The sequence below is a fragment of the Dipodomys merriami genome, unplaced genomic scaffold (assembly GCF_024711535.1).
Source record: "Dipodomys merriami isolate MVZ:Mamm:240054 unplaced genomic scaffold, mDipMer1.0.p SCAF_196, whole genome shotgun sequence".
In the NCBI taxonomy this organism is placed as follows: Eukaryota; Metazoa; Chordata; class Mammalia; order Rodentia; family Heteromyidae; genus Dipodomys; species Dipodomys merriami.
Genome location: NW_027203337.1, coordinates 1,729,638 through 1,749,202, shown reverse-complemented (window position 1 = coordinate 1,749,202; position 19,565 = coordinate 1,729,638). Strand labels below are relative to the sequence as shown.

Genomic DNA, 19,565 nt, shown 5'->3' with positions numbered 1-19,565 from the left:
GATTCTTAGGATCTCCTGCCATTTAGAGGTAGCAGGACCAGGATTTGAATTGTGGGCTCCAGCTCCTACTACTTTAACCTGAGGATAGGGAACTCATTGGTCTGTCCAAGAACATCAGCAAGACCCATGATTAGCCAGGCACCAGTGGCTCTCACCAGTCCTCCTTGATACTTACCAGGCTGTGATAAGGGGATCATGCTCAGTCACCCTTGGCAGGAAAGTCCTTGAAACTCCTGTCCAACTTGTGCCAACAAATCCAGAAGTAGAGGTGTATGGCTCCAGTGGTAGTGGAGCAGCCTTGAGCAAAAGCAGCTCACAGACTGTGCCTAGATCCTGAGTTCTAGGTCCAGGACTGGCAATAAACAGCCATATACAATAATCTGTGCAGCCATCTGGCTAAAGCAGGTCACCCTCTTGTTCCCAACTGGATTGGACAGAGTTTCCTGGGAAAGGTTCTGCTATTATTTGACTCTGCCCATTCATTCTGCATCACAGGATTCCAGCCACACCCCCATTCTTTCATGGTTCTTTCTGACCAATGGGATACAAGAATGGAAGCCACACCCCATATTCCTCCTTCCCCCCTCCTGGCCCTGACCCGTACCTCTACCATGCCCCACACTCTGGGCCAGGCCCTGCGGCAAATATGCCCCAGTGGGTGTTTACCTGAGGATCCCACCCCCATCCCTACTGGCCAGTGCCCCTCGAAAAAGGAAGATGCAGGCTTGGATGAGGAGTTGGCACCAAAGAGCCCCTGGCCTGGAGCAGTGGGAGCCACACCGCGGCACATCTGCACCCTTCTTCCTGGTGAGAACCTGAGGCTTTAGCTAGAGGTGGGGAGCTGCATGGCTGCCTTCTGGGGTCTTTTCCTTTTTCCTGGGGGTGAGAGTGTTGGATGCAGAAGATAGACCGCCCCCCTTGCTGTGTGAGACCTTGTCTTCTGTGCTTGGTAAACTTTTTCAACTGAAGAGGGTCCCAGAAAACCCAGCAGGGAGGTAAGAATGCTGGGGTCAGAACAGAAGGTGAATATCTGGGAAGACCCCCTCCCCCCCACACACACATACAATCGGCCTATCCCCCGCCCCCAACTGTCTAAAGTTCTCACAAGTTGATCACATTTCCCATGTCTACCAGCTTCTGCTGGTGCTCCCGGTCCATCAGGTCTCCAACAAACTCAGGAGATGCACAGCTCTGTGTGTGTGTGTGTGTGTGTGTGTGTGTGTGTGTGTGTGTGTGTGTGTGTGTGTGTGTGTATGTGTGAAAGAGAGAGAGACAGACAGACAGACAGAGAGTCAGAGACAGAGAGAGTCAGAGACAGAAACAGAGACAGAGGCAGGGAGAGACAAAGAGAGACAGAGAGATCAGAGAGACAGAGAGACATACATAGAGAGACAGAGAGAGACAGAGAAAGAGAGGTCATGTTTCTCTTTGTACAGCCTGACTGTACTAAGGTGAGTGATCTGTTGGCAAATTGCAGGTGCTACAAGGAAGAGTGTTCTGTTCTGTCACCCGTCTGAATATGTGTGTGTGTGTGTGTGTGTGTGTGTGTGTGTGTGTGTGTGTGTGTGTGTGTGTTTGTGTATGTGTGTAGAATTGGGTTGTAACAAGGAGGCTGGATGCTTTTGGTAACTTCTACCTGCTTTCTTTCGGGGGTGCATGGGCTTCACAGCTGAGGTCTGGGGGCCTGGAAGGGTGAGAGGCTTGAAGGGGACTCAGCATTGTTAAATTACAAGAACAAGGGATCTCTGTTCCCTGGAGCTGTGTACTCTCTTGGGCCTGGTTGGTGGCAGTGGGAGCTTGGGAGGACCTGGGAGTGTGGCTTGAAGTTGGTGGCTTCCCAGGGGGAAAGAGAGCATGGCCAACACTTAGTAAGGATATGAGCCCTGCTAGTATGGAGTACAACAGCATAGCTCAGACTCCAGGTCTTATCATGATGTCTGAAGGGTGAAGCCAAGCTACTTTAAATCTTGAGCTGTGATCTTCAGATCTCAGCCTCCTGAGTAGCTAGGATTATAGGCAAGAGCCTCCGGCACTGGGCCTCTGGTTATTTTTTGTATATTAGGGTTTGACCTCAAGGCCTTAGGCTTGCCAGTCAGGTCTTCTATCATTCAAGCCAAGCTTTTATGTCTTGGGGATTTCTGAGATAGTGACTTAATATATGCTCAGGCTGGGCTGGATCATGGTCTTCCTATCCGTGATAGGCATGCGCCACCAGGTCTTGTCCCCTGTAATTGGAATTGTAGACATGTGGTGCCATGCTCTGTCATTGGTTTAGAGGGATTGTCCCAAACTCAGTCCATGGCAGCCAATTCTTGACCATAGGTGAAGCTCTGGCTTGCGCCTTGACCATTGGACTTCAATCTCCTCATGTGACAGTTGTTAGGAATCAAGGGATTAATACAGAGGGTATCTGGAGCAGGGCCAGGCAAAGGGAGGGACCTTCAGATACAGTTCTCAGAAATCCTCTGAGCATATGACAGTAAGATACCCAGAAAGAGATAAGATGGTATCTGTTATTAATGGTGTGACAGACATGGGATTATGAAACAAAACATGGCTTTCTTTCATTATTTCCCTATCCCCATGAGGAAGGGGATCCTTCACTTTGTTCACTTTTGCAGCTGGGGAAACTGAGGCACAGAGTAGCTGAGTGACCTATTCATGACTCCCAGCTGAGAGGAAGCACAGCCTGACTTCTCAGCCATGCGCCCTAGGACAATGGGTGCTATTCAGTCCAATTCTTGTGGTGGGAAGTCCACTTCTTGTCAGTCTTGGGGCTTGAACTCGGCCTGGACCCTGTCCCAGAGCTCCTCAGCTCAAGGCTAAGGCTCTACCACGTGAGTCACAGCACCACTTCTGGTTTTGTAGTGGTTCTTTGGAGATAACAGTCTCACAGTCATTCCTGCCCGGGTTTGCTATGAACCATGATCTCATATTTCATCCTCCTGTGTACTTAAGATTATAGGTATGAGCCACCTGCACCAGGATTAAGTGTAATTCTGACATTCTTTCAATCTCTCTCTCTCTCTCTGTCTCTCTCTCTGTCTCTCTCTGTCTGTCTGTCTCTCTCTGTCTGTCTGTCTCTCTCTCTCTCTCTCTCTCTCTCTCTCTCTCTCTCTCTCTCTCTCTCTCTCTCTCTCTCTCTCTCTCTCTGTCACAGGATCTTGTTGAATGGGTGCTGGAGGAGGTGGCCCAGCGTCCCCATGTGGCTGGAACCTGTGGCACTCTCATCCTGGAGGTGTACTGTGGGTCAGGAGATATCTTGCTCAGTCTGTTGTACCAGCTCCATGAGGTAAGCCCTGCTGTGCCTGGCTAGACCAAGACGGTTATTCATTGTCCATCTAGCCTTACTGTACTCAGTATTGGGTTCAATGTCCTTTTCTAGCAAAAAAATTTCTGGCCAAAATTGATACATAGTTAAAGAATAAAAATGTAATGCCATCTTAAGAAAGTCATTTAGGGCTGTGGGAAAGTGGCTTCATGGTATGGTGATTGCCTAGCATGCATGAAACTGGGTTGAATATCTCAGAACCACATAAACAGAAAAAGAAACACTGGAAATGGTGCTGTGCCTCAAGTGGTAGAGGGTTGGCCTTGAAGGGAAAAAAAGCTGAGGAATAATTCTCTATTCCTGAGTTTATGTCCTAGGACTGGCAAACAACAACAACAACAAAAAAAAACAAACATTTAGTAAATGAAAATAAAGAACCTATACTTGGAATATATAATTGCTGGTTCCAAACTGATACCTGACAATAGTCCTAATTCATGCACTTTAACTATATTAGGATACTTTCTTGAAAAAAACTTTTTTTCATAAGGTCACGGCAATTAATGCCAGGAATGTGCTTAGATGTCAGGTGAAGATTAATTCAGGAAATTCAAAGATTCCAGGCTTTTGAGTATTCACTGCTAATCTCAATGAGAAGGGTAGTCTAAGTGAGATTTGGAAACCATTTTGGCCAGTCATGTCACCAAAATGGCAGAGGCTAATTAACAGTTGTGACAGAAGAGAAGAAATGACTCCAGATGGAAGGAATAAATGATAGTAAGTAAGGTATAGCAGAAACCATTCTAGGGAACCATTTTTGGTTATTGAAGAAGTAGTTGTCAACTAGGCATATTCCTCATTGCCTTTAGCATTCTAAATCTCTTAGGCTAGTTCTTAATCTCTGTGTGATAAATATATCCCTTTCTATGCTGTTCTTGCATACCTGGTCTCCTTTGCTTTCTTTTTTTTATTATTTTTTATTGTAAAAATACAGTGCTTTCTAAAAATATGTCTTTCTCAATTTCTCTATGAATATTTCCTGATAATAAATATACCTACACAGATGGAAGAGGCTACTAATGTAAGGGTCCCATAGCTTCTGAGTCATTAATGTAACAAAATGGCAAAGGAAGACATATTTATTGCTACCTCAATTATTCTAAAAACTGCAATGTCAAATCATTTGATTAAGATTTCCATTCTTGTCTACTTAGTGTCATTAACTGCACTAAATACAAATAGGAGCGGGGTACTGGTGGCTCATGCCTGTAATCCTAGCTAGTCAAGAGGTTGAGACCTCAGGATTGTGGTTCAAAGACAGCCTGGTCAGGGAAGTCCATGAAACACTTATCTTCAATTAACCACTAGAAATCAGGAAGTGGTGCTGTAGCTAAAGTGGTCGAGCACTGGACTTGAGATGAAGAGCTGAGGGACATTGCCCAGGATCAGAGTTCAAGCTCCATGACCAACAGAAAAAGTGCAAAAATGACTTTAAGTTTCCCCAAAAGGAACGACCAAGTCAATAGTAATCTTCCCAAGCAAAGAAAATAATTCCAAAATGATTCAGTGCACCTAATTTTGCTGAGTTACTTAAGTTATGGATTCGTTTCTGAACATATTCTCTTCTTATAAAAATTGTCAAATATTAGCTTTAGTATAAACTTAATCTAATATTTCTCGGTTCAAAAGAGAAGTCCATAAGTTGATGTCACTTGGATTTATTACTATCTCAGTTCAAAGCCAACCCAGGCAGCAGAGTTGGTCAAACTCTTATCTGTAATTAAACACCATAAAATGCAAAAGTGGAGTATTGGCTCAGTCAGTAGAGTCAGTCAGTCAGTAGGGGGCAGGTAGGCAGGAAAGACAACTGTACAGGGACAGGGTCCAACCTCTGAGTTCAAGCCCCAGAACCAGCACAAACTAAAAAAAAAAAAACAAGCAAACAAAAGAAATCTCAGGTATTTCTTTGGGACCCTCTTATAGGAGTACTGGTCTGAGAAGAGACTCCTTTTACTGATCATACTCACTGGATCCTGCTCTTTTGAAATCCTTATTGCTATGGAAAACTCAGGTCCACACTAAAGGAATTGATAACTCCTGCAACAAGAGAATCATCTCAGGAGTGAAACATCCATCCATAAGACACTTTAAAACCTCCATGCCTTTGCTCCTTTGCAGGAGACCACTTTTAATATGAAGCTATTTCCTTTGTCCTATGTTGGCCTTCAAATGGCATATTGTTTCCTTTTGTAATACTCTCAACTAGACTAGAAGTTTATAGACAAGTTTTATATGAGTAAAGGACACACTAAAAAAAGTCAGGAACAGAGTTTCTTTCAAGCCTTGGATTCTTTTCTTGTATTGTAAAAAGGAAAACAAAACTTAACTTGAATTTTGTCATTCCTCTATGTTCAATTCCTCTCCTGGGATCAGTTTACACTTTCAGTAACAGTTACTTCCACTCACTTCCAGTAACAATCTATGGTGCTGCTCCAGATAAAATGAAAGTTTTCTGGCTTCATTGAAATACTACAAGGACACCTTTGGGCATGTGGTAACATGTGTTTCAGAGACTTAGTAAAGAGAAAATGTGAAATTTAAATTGCTTATAAATACATTATCCATGAGTATATTGAGTTCAAACTTCTTAATTGCTCTGTAAATTAAGGCGAATTTTAAATGGGAAGAAGGGTTTCAGATCATTTGTTTTGAGTGTCTGTGCTGTGCATTAATTTCCCAAGTATACATGATTTAACAGTAGGAGACATAATAGCAATAATAGGAGAAAGAGAAGTTCTGTGTTTATGTATAAGGGTTCAATACAATAGAGAAGACTCTACAAATAAGACAGCATTGAAACAATAAAGTCAAGTCCAGCATGTAGAGTTATGGGAGTGATATAAAGAAAGCATTACTCCTAAGTGGAACATGAAGCATGAGGCCACTCCCTTTCTAAATCATGCTTGCTAATCACGTAAATTCGTAAAAAGTAGAATGCAAGAATAATCCTGTTTCCAATGCAAGTCAGATATATGATCATGGACTTAACTGGAAAAAAAGAGTCCATATTGAGAGAACAGGGATTATACTACCAATGAAACTGGTGGCTAAGATCACATTAATTTTCTTTCATTTTCTTATATTCTTTTTTGCTATTGTTGGTCATGGCAATTCCCTTCTGAGACTGTGAGCTGTCCCTCTGCTATTCAGCTCAAGGCTACTGCTCTACCACTTGAGCCACAGTGCCACTTCCAGTTTTCTGGTAGTTGTTGGAGAAAAGATTCTTCAGGACTTTCCTACCCGGGCTGGATTTGAACCCCAATCCTCATAACCAACCACCACTAGGCTTGCGATCACCTTTCTAACAGTGTACACTCAGGATATGTAATGTATATGTTAATCTATCTTTATATGAATTCTTGAGTTAAAAATCTGTGCTACAGCTTACACTTTACACTCACAAAAATGTTTGTAGATTAAAAGTTGATACTCCTAGAAAAATAAAACCTAAGGATGTAAAGGATTCTGGGAAGTTTAGTTTGTATACAGCCTTGGCAGAACAGGCTTTGACACACTACCTATAATTAATCAGGCAAACCTGGAATCCCAGACATGAGCAAGATTGCTGAATAAGAGCTTGAGACTTTTGCATAAATACATACAAACATACACATACACAGAGAAGCACTTATATGTGCACAACAAATACACAATGAAACAATTCTCAGAATATGTAGAAAAGATAGAAAACAATAGAAAATATGTCCTGAATAAGACTACAATCAAGTGATAATTTTTAGTATTAGAAAGCCCTCAAGTGAACTTTCTTTAAAAAAGTTGAGAATATTACATAGCTGGGGACCAGAGACAGTAAGAGATTCAAGTAATCATTATTAATGGGATCAGATCCATGGAGGAATGAATCAGAGACCCCTGCAAGTACATCTGAAAATGTTCATATCCTGTGTCAAATGTTAGAACATCTTTGAAAATAGTACATAAACAGTCTGAGCAGTCAGTCTAGTGGATAAGATCATAGGAGAAGTTCAGAATTGCTAGTCTTTATCTAGATTAAATAAACCAACAACCTATGGCAGGGTAATGTGGTACAATCCTGGAGACTAAGACAGGAGATTAAGGAGTGGAATTACATAGTGATACCTTCCCTGGACCAGGTAGTATACTTTTGTCTCAAAAAAGCAAACCAAACAACAATAAAGGAATAAACAGTTGGAAGTTCGGGCTAATTTCATTACCATGTTTTGAGAAGTCAAGTTTCCTATTGAAATGCAACACATATACAATCCTCACTTGTTTTAAATGCTCTCTTCATTACAGAACATACCTAGATGCAAAATGGCTCATGATTCCCTCCCCCAAAATTGCGAAAGTAAGTATCATTCTGTTAGATTCCAAAGAACTGATGAAGGATTACAAAAGCTTAAGCCTGGAGAAATAGCAAAGTATGTCTAACGTAGAACTTTTTAGACCTTGCTAAACTAGAATTCAGATTTAAAATGAATATTTTGGTTTTCTTTGTAATTTCATACTTTATAGGATACAACAAAAGTCTTTTTAAGTAGAAGGTTTAATTGACAAATTCACAAATTATACCGGCATTCTATTTTCCTAGAATATACTTTCAAGAGAGTTATAATTAGAACTTAGTTAATAAATAATACCAACAGTTCATGTATAACATGATAATGTGAGTAATCTAGACAGAGTTGCCAACAAATGGATGACAGTAATTTATAAATTTGGGAAAAGAGCAATTTTTTGAGGGTGTGATATAATATGGTGTGAAGAGAGTAATTGTGTGACATCTTCTTTCTTCTTCCTATATGTAACACAGGAAGCCATTTCCTTAATTACGTGCCTCGTTATACATTGAGAAAAATTCTAAGTATGGGGTTTGTTTTCATTTTCGTTTTTGTTTTATTGGTTTGTCCTAAAGCTTGAACTCTGGGCCTGGACACTGTCACTAAGCCTGTTTATTCTCAATGCTCGTGCCCTAACACTTCAACCTCAGTGCCACTTGTGTCTGGCTTTTTCTGAGAAGTTTATTGGAGATAAGAATCTAAGAAACCTTCCTGTCTGAGTTGGCTTTGAACCATAATTTTCCGATCTTAGCATCCTGAATATCTATGATAGCTAAAAACTGAAATATGAATAATATTTGCAAGTGTTCTGATCTCAAGAATGCCACTGGGGGAAAAATGATGCAGCTCAGTTTATTGTGGCATTCTTTCCTGTACAAGGAGGGCATCACATTAGCAGAGGTGTAGTATTTTTTCACAATAGAGTTAAGCTATTCATGATGTGAATTAGGGAATTTTAAGGTGCACTTTTTACAAGATGGAAATTGTTGGTCAAGGATGACTTTATGGCTTAAATCTTGGGATTGATGTTCATACAAATAAAGCTTACTCTGATAAAAAATTGCTTACTCTTGAAGAATTAATTATTACAGATTCTTCATAGTCTTATCCTCTATAATAATGTGGCTATTTTTCTGTTGACTTCTCAAGTTGTAACAGCCCATTGGAAGCTGTACTTACTGCAGAAGATCATAACATGCAAACAGGAACTGTTTTGAATCTCTCAGGTATGGAATGTTGATAATTTAAAAATGAATAATTAGTCATAGGAATTTTTAATAACACACATATTCTGTCCTTTAAACAACTTATTTACTTTGAAATGTTTTGGGTTTCCATGTAATTAATCTCTTTTCAGTTTTAGTATGAGAATGTACTAAATTTATTCTTTTTTCAAAATATTGGCAAGTTTATTGTGAAAATACTGTCTAGATGGATAACATTCAAATTGATGACCTCCTGATAAAGAAAGGGTAATTAATTCAAATTAGAAGCCAAATAGTTTTGATTTTTAAAAAGTTACTACATAAAGAATAATATTTACTATACCAATACAGTGAAATTATATTTTATGCAGCTTATGTTTAAAATTTTATTATCAAAGTGATGTACAGTGTGGTTACAGTATTTGTAAGGTAGTGAAGGCATAATTTTCCAAACTTATTACCTCTTCCTCATTTTTCTCACAGTTTTCCTTTCCCCCTTCACCCCTCACAAGTTGTAATGTCCATTTCCAAAATATTGTCTTGTGAATATTGCTATTGCATTGGTTTGCCTTTCTGCTTTCTCTCACCATTTTGTTGTCCCTCTTCCCTTCCCTAGTTAAGGTAAATGTGTACACAATACACAGGGTACCAAAATCAAATACAGCAGGGAGAAACCATAGGGAAAATCCTAAAGAAAATAGCTATTACATAGTACATCAAAAACAAAGACCACAAATAAAAATCTGTTTCCATATCTTGCAGTTCGTTTTTCTCAGCATCAGCTTATATGGTCATATACACACATAACAATGACACTGGAAAATAATAGTTGGATGAACACTAAATCATGAAAACAACATGTTATCTTTTTGATTGTAAAGGTGGTATTAGGTTTGGTGAATTCGCGATTCTGATAAAGGAATTTCAAAAGAGTTTTAAAGTTATGACAGGTAAATTTTAATTGTTCAAAATTTTTAACACCTTAGCCTATTAAGAAAATTTAAAATTACCTGGGAAAATAGGCTTTCATGCAAAGTAATCCATGGAGACATTGTAGAGAGGAAGCAATGTGGGTAAAGATGGCTCTTTTTCACACTAAACAAACCTCAGAAAACTTGCTATAAATCCAGTAGGTTCCCTTGAGAATTGTCATTACACAGGAAATCTACTCACTGTGTGAAACAAGGTTGTAGTGGAATTTAAATTCAAATTCTTAAAAAATAAGACATCAAAATTTGTGAATTAAACTTTAATTATCAAGCAGATAATTTGGGTCAGTCTGGGAAGGTGACTCAGTGGTAGAGCTCTTGCCTTGCATGCCGGAGGCCCTGGGTTCGATTCGTCAGCACCACATAAGCAAAAAGAAAAAATCCAGAAGTGTTGCTGTGACTTAAGTGGTAGAGTGTTAGCCTTGAGCTGAAGAGCTGAGGGACAGCGCCCAGACCCAGAGTTCAGGTCCCATGACTGGACCCCCACCCCGAAAAAAACAAAAAAACAAAAAAATACAAAAATAATTTGAGTCAAAATATTTAGGGAGAAAATGCCCCCTACAATGAAAGAGATTATTGGGTTTACACTTTTCTGTTTGTAATACTTTCCTCAATGTCTTTGCACGTGAAGCAGTGAAATACAGAAAAAAATCTGATTGGGTACTTCAAACCAATGACTTCATACTTCTAAGTGGCTCACAAAATATAATATCCTTATTAACAAGAGATAGTGAAGAATTCTCTAATTTCAAAAGCCAAAAAGTTTTGGGTTCAGGGACTGGGAAGGTGGCTCAGTGATAGAACGCTTGCCTTGCATGCATGAGGCCCTGGGTTCGATTCGTCAGTGCCCAGGCCCAGAGTTTCAGGCCCCATCACCGGACCCACCCCAAAAAAATAGTTTTGGGTTCAGAAAAGAATTTAGCAAATGGGAAAGTTTAGAAAATAGTGTTCTTAGAAGCCCTAGATAAGTGTATTGGATTCAGCAGTAGATGGAAGCCAAAACTTTTTGATATAGATTGTCTTAATATTTTTGGTACCTAAAGTGATTTTACAGAGCCTATTTGGCTCACTACAATGCAGAACTGATTGAATGAAGACATGAAAACAAATTCCACATCCAAATGAGGCAACTTAAAAGAGTGTTAAAAGAGAAAACATGAAGATGTAGCAGTGGCTGAGGCTTCACTTAGACTTGAAGCCAAGAAAATCAGGGAAGAGCTAAGAGGAGGACATAGAAGTAGGACACAGAAGCGTTGTCCTTTTGTAACAGACCTGTCTTCAAAGGTATGGGTGATTTAACTTTATTCTTCTCCATACATCTTAGTGATCAAATGCAAGACCATGAGAAAAATAATCTATTGAAATAATTTTGTAAAGAATAACTTCACTGCTCCTGATATGGTATCTAAGGAGAGTCTTAAGAGAGAAGACAAAAATGGAGTATTTTTTTGGTTTCCTCTAAGCATCTCGTTAGCAAAATATATCCTTGAGGTTAGAATTGATTGAAACAAAAAGTGATGGAGTACTTATTTGTCTGGGCAATTTAGACACAAGAAGACTTTCAAGGTAAAAGAAAAAAGAAAAAAAATATAACCAAGTATTTGTGATCACAGCTCCTTGGACTGGTTTTCTGGAGACAAATTTTACATTAGATTTGTCCACATTAACATAGATGTTGTTTCATGGCAACCAAATGCAAGAGGAAAGTTTAATGGACTCGCTTAGTCAATTAAAGAGCATAATCAAAAAAATGGCAAATAATATTTAGTGAATTATTTGACCAATTACTTTGCCAGAATAAAGAAGGAAAATGTAATTCAAAATGAATTGACCTAAAAGTATGAATAAAAAGTAGTGAAGAGAGATGAGAGAAAAAATAGAGGATTGTTTTCTCTACAGTGGAGTAATGGGTTCTTCATCTTGTTTCTTCACAAGCTACCCATTGTGGCTCAGGACTGGAGAATCCAGTTCAGACAAAGAGAACTCATAGGAGAAAGTTAATATTTGCAGCAGATATAGGTGATTTATAACCTTAGATAATCTATTTAAATCTGTTCAGAATCCTCCCCTATGCTAAACTGCCCACTTTGAACAGTTTTGTTTGCTTTTACCAAGACTTCCCTTCATTAACTGCTTAAAATTTTTGAGAGGTCATATTCGTACTCTCTAGAGATTGCTGTTTGGTGATTTTGTGTGTTTTTGTTTGTTTTTGTGTTTTTTAACTGAATTTCCAAAGGTTGTGCAAGTGTCTTACAACTAAATATGTCCTCCTAATTATCCATTGCTCCTGGATCACAGTGACTCCTTCTATCATTCTCAACCATCCCTTCTACAAGATTTATTTCTGGTTTACCACTTCCTTTCTCAAATGTGTACATGGAGTATTCTAGCTGTACTTGCCCCTTGTTCCATTGTTCATTCCTTCTATGTATTTACTATTATTCCTCTTTGGTTTCAAGTTCCTGATAGTCATTCTGCTAAACTGTCTGTTAGTACTTTGAAACGTTTATATACATTCCATGGAGTTTCTGTCCTGCATATACTTGAACTGATGTCAGTTCATTCATCTGCAATAACAATTTGCAAGACTGGAGACTTGGAACACCTAGACATGATTATATTCTCATCCATTTGCAGATTAATCTTTAGTCAACAAGAAAGTTTAAAATGGCTTTGAATGTATTCTTAACTACCAATTTTTATAAATGGCATTGTACAATGGTGTGTGATTATTATATTTTACATGGGATAAGAATTTATACTACCTATAAGTTTTGGAGAATAAAGAAAACTAACATTTACTACTATAAAGGAATATGATAGAAATAGAAGATAGATTTTGTCACATCTCAGATGAGTACCCATATTCAAGACTTAAAGACATATTTCTAACTATCTTAGACAGAGGGAAAACAAAACAACATATGATAAGGCAAGTATTTGTGACTTTTTAAAATGTCCCTTATTAAGTGATGAAATTTACTTTATTAGCTAACGTTTGGGGTTGAAATATGGGAGTATGATCTATTTAACAAATTTCTGGAAGACACCTACTGAACCACACAAATGGTGCATGGTACCATTTCTGCACTTTAATGAATGGTTGAACCTGTTTTGCATTAGTGCTGGGTAAAGAAATCAACTCTATTGTAACTTGCTCCCTACACTTGAAAAACTCGTAATGTCACTAAGTGTCATCTACTTAGCAAATGTTATTTTGGCAAGTGTAATTTCAAAAAGTTTATTTGAAAAGGAATACACTTTCAGGAGATTAAATGTAGGTTATCATTGGTTTGAGAATGACATTTTTATAACACAGAACCAAGTTGTACTAAAGGACCAGTGTATTGAAGCACAAACGATCTTCTCAATTAATGTTTTGCTGAATTACATTTGACCTCTAAGTCAAGTTTTCCTAGGCTTGATAGATCAATCACGGATCTATCCTTCCAGGAACTATTTTTGGGACCACTTAAGCTAGACTGAAATATTACATTAATCATTAGGAGAGGGGTATTAAAAATAATCTTGTAATACTTTCTGATCTTGTTCATTCATATGGGCTGGTCATCTGTAAATTGAGTTTGAAATACAGTACTTTCTTTCGATTTTGTGACCTCATCTTTCATTTTAAGTTGCCTTGCATTAAACAATTGCTTGCTGCTAATTCTTGTATCTCAAGGATTTGGGGCCCTGAAATATTATAAGAAATGAGAAATTGAGGGAGGTTCCAGGAAGATGGTGGAGGAGAAGCTGGAGGCTAAACAAGCTCTCACATAGAAAGCAGTTTTAGAGTTCCAGTGAACAGTCCTAAGCCAGAGAACCACACCAAGTGTGCCTTCACAGGACAGAGAGTTAGGCCAGAGAGAGAAAATACAGGCAGGGAGACAGTCCTGAGCACTTTCCAGCAGCCACCACGGCGGCGGCCATGGTGGCAGCGGCAACTGCCACCGCCATACCTGAATCACAAAGAGTCCAGGACGAAGGAGCCAGACACAGCCTGAGAGCGGATTCCACTCAACACCAGCAAGAACCGACAAGGAGCAGACATCTTCATCCTGCAGTTCGCAGACCAGAGATGACCCAGGAAGCAAGACTCGGCATGAGTACAAGCCTGATGTTCTCACTCCTTCTCAGGGAGCAGAGGAGGGAAGGCCACCCCTCCCCCAACCAGTACTGGAGATGTCCATCTTGGATACTGACAAAGCCCGGCGGAGCTGCTAGCTCCAACACAGGCCCTGGAATAAATCTAGAGTCATCTAGCAGATCACAAGAGCCTAACCTGACCTGCCAGACTCAGCTTCACTCAGGGAAAAGTCACCCAGCTTGGTTGCCAGCGCCAGGAGTGGCTTTCTTCACTGGGTAATCAGACCCAGAGGCTGCCCCTCCCTTTAGCAGCCTGGACAATCAACTGAAATTCAGTAAACAGAAACCCTGAGAGTGGCTCCAGGCTGGGCTCTGTGAGTTTCTCACAAACCAGCTCCCGGGAAAAGCTACTGTTTGCTGAAAGGCCTCAACTCTACCCAGAACCTAGCCTCATCACAGCATCTCCAAACTCGAAGAAAAAGCCATCTCCTCCCATTGAATGAACCTGGGAGGAGGATCGCAGAGCATTTTTCTGCCTGTTCCAAGAAACTGACTTGAGTAACCAACCAAGCCACAGGAACACAAGACCAGAGACTCCAACAAAAGGCTGGTTATGGACACAAGGGAGACACAGGATTTTTCCCACCGCTCCCAAAAAAATCAAAGAACTTTTTTTTTTGTTGTACCTTCATAAAAAAATTTTTTTCTTAAAAAATTTTTGTAATCTTTAATTTTAACTTTTTTTGAAAAAAATTATTTTCTAGTAAATTTTTTTCTCTTAGAATTTTATTTTAGGGGTATAAGTGTGTGTGCGTTTTTCTTCTCTTTTCTGTTTTTGTTTTTGTTTTTTTGTTTTGTTTTGTTTTGCTTTTTGTTTAGCTCTACTGAACTTCTGATCTTTTTTTCTTTCTTTCTTATCATTTTCACCTGTTCTTCTATTTCGTTCTTTATGTGACTTAATTGCTGCTCTGCATATCCTCAGATAAACCCGTAGTCGATTATTAGACCTTATCCCCCATTGTGTACACACTTAATCCACAAATTTATTACTCAGTTCAAAACCTCTTACACGTAAATTCCTTAATAGCAGTTCTACATCTTTATACCTATATAATATTTTAAGTAAATTCCTTAATAGCAGTACTACATTTTAATACCTATATAATATTTTAAGTATCTTTATTTTTAAGTTTTTCATATCTCCTTTATATCCCTCCCCTTCTTTCATTATATTCATGTTCTTCTCTGAATATTTTTTTTCTTTCTGTATAATATTTTTAATTTTTACCTTTCTATTTTTTCTGGTCTCTTTTTGTTCCCTTTCTCTTTCTTCTTTTTTTTCTCTCTGTCTTCTTTCATCCTATCCAACCTATTGCCTGCTTTAAGGTTAGGACTTAGCTAACACTCCCTGTACCTTCCCACATCACTCTATTCCTATATTTTACCCACATCTCTTCCTAACCCTAATAATTTCTCATATACCAAATTCTTGTTTGCGGTTCATAGCCCATAAATATATAGTTGTTTGATGTTGAATAGATGTATCTGTTGAACTACATTGTATCTGCAGACTATTAACTGTACAAATACAGAGTTTGGTTGATGCTTGCCGTAACATAGTGTTCTAGCACAAAACTGGTTTTAATTGCATCCTAAATGAGCTCAGTAAGGTGGAAAAACACAAGAAAAATGGCAAGTCCGGGTATCTCAATTCCCACTCATGATAACCAGGGGACAGAACAGATAATGAATAATCCAGAGGAGAGTTCCCAAATAGCCCTACAAACACTGCTAGCAAACATTGATTAATGAAAAGATTGAAAACATAGTAAGGACTCTGTATGAGCATGATAGGGAGAGAGAGGAGGCAATCTAAAACTTTATACAAGAATACCATAAGCGTGAGGAAGCTACCCAAAAACTGATACAGGATTTGCGTGAGTAGCTTGAGAATACACAAAGAGAAAGGCAGGAATGGCATGAGCAGGCTGAGAACACTCAAAGGGAACTACAGGAAGCTCACGAATGGGAGGAAGCTAATCAAAGAGTAATACAGGAATTGAAAGAGCAGGATGAGAATACACAAAGATCACTAAAGGCATTCTTGGAATCCATTAACAAAAATGTGAAGGAAGTCAAGGAGACCACAAAGGGAATGCTGAATGGAACCCAACAGAAGGAATGGGAGTCCAAGGAAATCACAAATAATCAATTAAGTGATTTGAGAATAAACACAGAACACCAAATTAAAGAAGTAAAGAAGTTCATACAAGATCTAAAACAAAGCTTCAACAAAGAATTTGAAGCCATCAGAGCTGAACAACTAGAAGGAAAAAAAATAAAAAACAAAGTAGAAAGTCTCAACAGCAGGTTAGACCATGCAGAAGATCGAATCTTGGAAATTGAAGAGAGCCTAGACATTATAGAGAAAGAACATACAACCATCCAAGACAAATCCAAGAAATATGATAGATCTATCCAACACTTGGAAGACACCATCACAAGGCATAATCTAAGGATAATGGTTGTAGAGGAGCACCTAGAAACAGAAGTTAATGGTGTAGGAAATTTCTTTAACAGGATCCTAGAAGAGAACTTCCCAAACATGTAAAAAGATAGGCCTATTCAAATACAAGAAGCTTTTAGAACTCCAAATCGACCAGACCAGAATAGGACATCCCACCATCACATTGTAAACTGCACAGGATCAATTCAGACCAAGGAAAAGATCCTTAAAGCTGTCAAGGAGAAAAGATTAATCATCTATATTGGGAAACCAATTAGAATCACCTCAGATTTCTCAGCAGAGACAATCAAAGCAAGAAGAGCCTGGAATGATGTATGCCATGCCCTAAAAACAAACAACTATCAACCAAGAATACTGTACCCAGGTAAACTCTCCTTCATAACTGAAGGCCAAAAAAACCCTTCCATAGCAAAGAAAAATTGAAACAATACATCTCCACCAAACCAGCCCTTTATGATGAAGGTTTTGGAAAAATTAGGAATCCATGGAACATTCCTCAATACAATAAAGGCTGTATATGACAAATCTACAGCCAGCATTATACTTAATGTTGAAAAACTAAAGCCATTTCCTCTTAACTCAGGAACAAGACAAGGATGTCCAGGCTCTCCACTTCTCTTCAACCTAGTATTAGAATGCCTAGCTACAGCAATAAGGCAAGATTCAGACATAAAGGGGATCCAAATAGGGAAAGAAGAAATAAAACTCTCTGCAGATGACATGATCTTGTACTTAAGGAATCCCATAGACTCCACTCCCAAATTACTCAAGCTGATTCAAAACTTTGGCAAAGTAGCAGGGTATAAAATTAACCCTCAAAAATCAATGGCTTTTTTATATGCCAACAATGAGAAAAGTGGGGCTGAAATTAGGAAAGCGACTCCATTTGTAATAGCCGAAAATAAAATAACTATGAATTAACTTATCCAAAGAAGTGAAAAGCCTCTATGATGAACTTTAAAAACTTGAAAAAGGAAATCAACACAGAACTTAGAAAAGGGGAAAAACTCCCATGCTCCTGGATTGGAAAGATTAACGTTGTGAAAATGGCAATACTTCCCAAGCTATCTACAAATTTAATGTGATTCCTTTCAAAATTCCAAACTCATTCTTCAAGGAAATAGAAGAGACAATCCAAAAATTCATATGGTACAATAAAAGACCCGAATAGCAAAAACACTCCTCAACGGAAAGACCACGGCTGGAGGAATATCAAAACCAAATTTCAAAATATAAAGCCATAGTAATCAAAACAGCTTGGTACTGGCACAAGAACAGACCTCAGGACCAATGGAATAGAATTGAAAACCCAGAAATGAACCTACAGACCTAGAGCCATGTAATCTTTGAAAAGGGAGATAAAAAAATATAGAATGGAAGAAAGAGAGCCTCTTCAGTAAATGGTACTGGCAAAATTGGTTAACTACTTGTAGAAAACTAAAGCTAGATCCTTATATATCACCCTGTACCACAATCAACTCTAAATGGATCAAAGACCTCGGAGTCAAAGCAGACACTCTGAAAACATTACAGGATGGAATAGGAGAAACCCTAGGTCTCCTTGGCACAGGACGAAATTTTCTAAATAGAGACCCAGAAACACAACAAATCAAAGAAAGGTTGGACAAATGGGATTGCATGAAGTTGCAGAGCTTCTGCATGGCAAAGGACATACCTAGAAAGATCAATAGACAGTCCACGGATTGGGAGAAGATCTTCACCAGCTATACAACGGACAAGGGTCCCATATCTAAAATATACTTGGAAGTCAAAGAACTAAATTCCCCAACAACAAATCCTCAAAGAAACAACTGCCCAATAAATAAGTGGGCTAAAGACTTTAAGAGAAACTTCTCTGAAGAAGAAAGAAGGCTGGCCAATAGACACATGAAGAAATGTTCAACCTCCCTAGCCACAAAGGAAATTAAAATCAAAACAACATTAAGATACCAGCTCACCCCAGTTAGAATGGCAAAAATCAAGAACTCTAATAACAACAAATGCTGGAGGGGATGTGGACAGAAGGGGACCTTACTTCATTGTTGGTGGGAGTGTAAACTTGTTCAACCAGTTTGGAAAGTAGTATGGAGGTTCCTCAAAAGACTCCACATAGAACTCCCCTATAACCCAGCAATCCCACGTTTGGGCATTTACCCAAATGTTTACAAACAAGACCACACTAAAGCCACCATCACATCCATATTTATTGCAGTATTATTTACTATAGCTAAGATATGGAACCCACGCTGATGCCCCTCAGTAGATGAATGGATCAAGAAAATGTGGTATATATACACAATGGAATTCTATGCCTCCATCAGAAAGAATGACATTGCCCCATTTGTTAGGAAATGGAAAGACTTGGAAAAAATATATTAAGTGAAGTAAGCCAAGCCCAAGGAATCATAGGTCCCATGGTTTCCCTTATTTGCAATATCTAGTGTATGTATGAGTCAAGCAGAAAATGCCAGATAAGGTGATGTTAGGAAAATGAACCCTAAGTTTTTTATTCAAATGTTTATTTCTTTCACGTGATTTTTTTCTAACGCATTAATAAGATCATTTCTTTGTTACTTTGTATGTCCCTCCCCCACAGTATAACCCATGCTTTCACTGTTTTCATGTCGTTATAATTTGTAGAGAGGAAGGAGAAAAACAAGTCGTTTAAATAAGGATACATGTCGACCCATTGCAACAATAAGTACAAGTTGTCATGCCGAAAACGAACTTTACAACTTTGGTGGTGGGGGGAGGATTGGGTGGGTGGGCGGTGGGAGGATGGGAAGAGATGGGAAGGGGAAACAAAGGAGGAGGCTACAATGCTTAATAAGAAATATACTCATTATCTTGCCCATGTAATTGCAACCCCTCTGTACAGCATTTTCACAGTAAAAAATAATTAAAAAATTAAAAAAAAGAAAAAAAAGCCTAGGACCAAATGGATTCACAACAGAATTGTACAAGACCTTTAAAGAAGAACTAACATCTATACTCTTCAAGCTCTTCAGTGAAACAGAAAACGAGGGAGCTATCCCAAACTCATTCAATGATGCCAATAACACACTCATCCCCAAACCAGGCAAAGACCCAACAAAAAAAGAACTA

General features: G+C 38.8%; 1 pseudogene; it reads left to right on the top strand.

The window, feature by feature from the left end:
* Positions 1-5,524, top strand: part of LOC138831437 (MTRF1L release factor glutamine methyltransferase-like) — a 325,973-nt pseudogene extending 320,449 nt beyond the window's left edge.
* The last annotated feature ends 14,041 nt before the right edge of the window (positions 5,525-19,565 follow it).